Raw genomic sequence first — 3204 nt, forward strand, 5'->3', positions numbered from 1 at the left:
TTGATTAGACCATAGTCCATGAAACTCGTTTTAATTGGCAAGCTCTAAGGACTGCTCGCAGTCTGGAACATGTTTTGTTCATTGTCAAGAGCATATATACCAAAAGAGCTACACAAGCCTTGCTGAGCCTTTGCTCAGCAGTAGACACACCACTTCCTAGTCTAGCTCACTGACTAGAGCCATAGCTAAGCCTTCCCGTGCAGAGCAGTGTAGCCAGGCTGAAGATGAGGTCTAGCTCTCCTCTGCTAGCGAGGCTGGTGCAAGATGGCCGAGGCATGTCGGACCGTGAAGGGCCTGGTCGCAATAATAACAGAAGAGCTCAGGCCAAAAGACTGGTGGGACAAGGGGCCACAGCTGTGCTCTAGGACCTACCTAACTCAGGGGGTGAAGCTCAAGGCAAGAACTTAGGAGAAAGCTGCATGTTTGCTCCAGCCAACGTGACCTGTGAGAAGGACGTACAAGCAGCTTTGACTCTAGTAAAAGAAAAGTTTGGCCGTGTAGATGTGGCTGTCAACTGTGCAGGCATTGCAGTGGCCACTAAGACATACCACCAGAAGAACTAAGTCTATACCTTGGAGGACTTCCAGCGGGTTCTCAATGTGATCCGCCTAGTTGCTAGTGAGATGGGCCAGAATGAACCAGATGAAGGAGGCCAACGTGGAGTTATCATTAACACTGCCAAGTGTGGCTGCCTTTGAGGACCAGGATGGACAAGCTGCAGACTCTGCATCCAAAGGGGGCATAGTGGGCATGCCACTGCCCATTGCTCGAGATCTGGCTCCCCTAGGGATTGGTGTGATGACAATTGCTCCAGGTTTGTTTGGCACCCCGCTGCTTACCACCCTTACAGAGAAAGTGCGCGACTTCTTGGCCAGCCAGGTACTCTTCCCCAGTCGACTAGGTGACCCCACCAAATACGCTCATCTGGTACAAGCCATCATCAAGAACCCATTCTTGAATGGAGAGGTCATCCGGCTGGACAGGGCCATTCAAATGCAGCCTTAATAGGCGAAGGTAGGAAAAACACCAGCTTCTTTCCAGCTTGAAGGAAACCTAACACCCATTTTGTAACTCTGCTCCAGTCATCCTCTATGCCTAATAAATTCTCAATCTTAAAAAAAAAAAGATGAGGTCTACGCTACCAGGCCCTTACAGGGTCTGCCAGGAAGGATGGAAACACTCTATACTACAGATACAGTTCTGCCTTAATTTCTTTCTCTACCTCCTTACCAGCAAATTATTTACAGGTCTCCTTTTATTCAAACATGCTCCAAAATGATGTAGAAATCATGTTTTCAAATTATACTTTATTTATGCAGTAGTTACAATTTTATACTTTGAAATATTTTAGCATTTTTCTTTTTACTTTAACTTGGAAAATAAACATATCTGTTTTATTCATAAGTTTTATAAAAAGTGAAACAAGAGAACTTATATTAACTTATTAACTATACTGAAGAAACATGTTTTATGTAAAGAAACATTCTATTTTAATTATTTTTCCAAGACTTACACACACACACACACACACACACACACAGAGAGAGAGAGAGAGAGAGAGAGAGAGAGAGATACAGTCAAGTTCACGCATGCATATTCATGCAAACTCATGTGCACACGTTATGTGGATTCATAATCATATGTAAATGAACACACATTCATGTTGAGACAGACTCATGCATACACTCTCATGTGTACATGCATTCACATAATCCAGATATCGCTAGTCCTCGCATAGTGGGGATATTTTGTGTTAACATGACTGTTTACACAGAACTTATTTATAGAATCACCACTTGGTTTAGTTTTGTTGCAATGCTTTATAGTTTGAGAACTGAGGCAGAAATCTTAATTTCTGAGATTGTTGTGAAACCTCTGCTTCTGATACCCACCCAGTTGTTTGGAGAGGAAAAGCCAGGAGTCAAGTGTGATCCAAAGCCCCCTCCCTATACAGAGCCTGAGTATTAGCAATTGCTCTTAGAATAAGACAAAAGTTCTTACCCACAGGTGTGTATGATCCAATCCTTGCTGGACTCTGCTGCTCAGATGCACCAGCGGCAATGTTAGCACTTCCGTCTCAGTTGGTTAACAATGAGACATGTTTATTGTATTCAGACAATATCTCTAACAGGCATAATATCGTCCTATGGCCTAACTGGGATCTATAAGGTTCAATAAAGCAGATTGTCATTTCTCTCTCATACTTTTCAACAGTAATATTTTCTCAGTGGTTTTTCTGTTGAGGGAGCATGTAAATCCATCTTAACAGGAAAAATAGCAATACAGCCTCTTTTTCCTCATTAATTTTATACTTTTTTGTGTGTAAAATTATAATCTGACACTTGAAATGATCCTTTTTTGCCCCTGCTAGTGTACCCTGGGGTATTCTTGAAGTAAGTTGGCCAAGTTCTTAGTCAACTCTTCTGTTAGTCTGAAAAGACATCATGACCCTAGTGACATGGGGTCCAACAAGGTCTCACCTCTTAATGCTTTGAAATAGTGATACTTCCTGGTAAACAAGCATTCAGATCTGTGAGGTTATGAGGATCATTCTCATTCAAACCATCATCACAAGAAAGAACTGAACTTTTCCAGGGCTTCTGGGAACTTAGGAAGCTTGTTTGTTTCCTATATGCTTCGAGGGTATTCAGTGTCATCATTTGAAATTCAGTCTAGAAATATTGCAGTGTGCGAGTGTGTGCGGGCAAGCATACACTGGTGTGTACAAATGTATGTGTAGAGGCTAGAGGAAGACATCTGCTGTCCTGCTCTACCACTCTCTAATTTATCCCCCTGAGACAGAGCTTCTCACTGAACACGGGTCAAGATTACTCATTAAATTCTATTGGAAAGAATTTTTCATAGCTTTGTTATTCTATTAAATTATATTATAATTTAATTTCATTGTTGCTATGTCTATCTCTTTCAGTACATTACACAGTGTTATTTACTCCCTGTCCTTATCCCATCCTCAGCTCACATGAGTAGTTCAATGTTGAATTTTAGTAGCTTTTGTCATAAAATTGTTGTAAAAATGCTTATTTACAGTGAAAGCAAAGGGGAGTTTGGATAAATTTTACACTTTCCTCCTGTGTTTATTAATTTCACTTATTACCAAATTATTCATAATGTATCAGGACTATTTGATATAAACAAATGAACAAACAAACGAATAATATCAGAATACTGGCAGACAAATAACAA

The 3204-nt window shown here is 40.9% G+C and overlaps 1 pseudogene; it reads left to right on the forward strand.

Annotated features, from left to right (window-relative positions):
* The first annotated feature begins 264 nt into the window (after positions 1 to 264).
* On the forward strand, positions 265 to 1005 carry LOC127198899 (3-hydroxyacyl-CoA dehydrogenase type-2-like; annotated as a pseudogene).
* Positions 1006 to 3204: the final 2199 nt, after the last annotated feature.

Source organism: Acomys russatus, chromosome 15 (assembly GCF_903995435.1).
Source record: "Acomys russatus chromosome 15, mAcoRus1.1, whole genome shotgun sequence".
NCBI classification, from domain to species: Eukaryota; Metazoa; Chordata; class Mammalia; order Rodentia; family Muridae; genus Acomys; species Acomys russatus.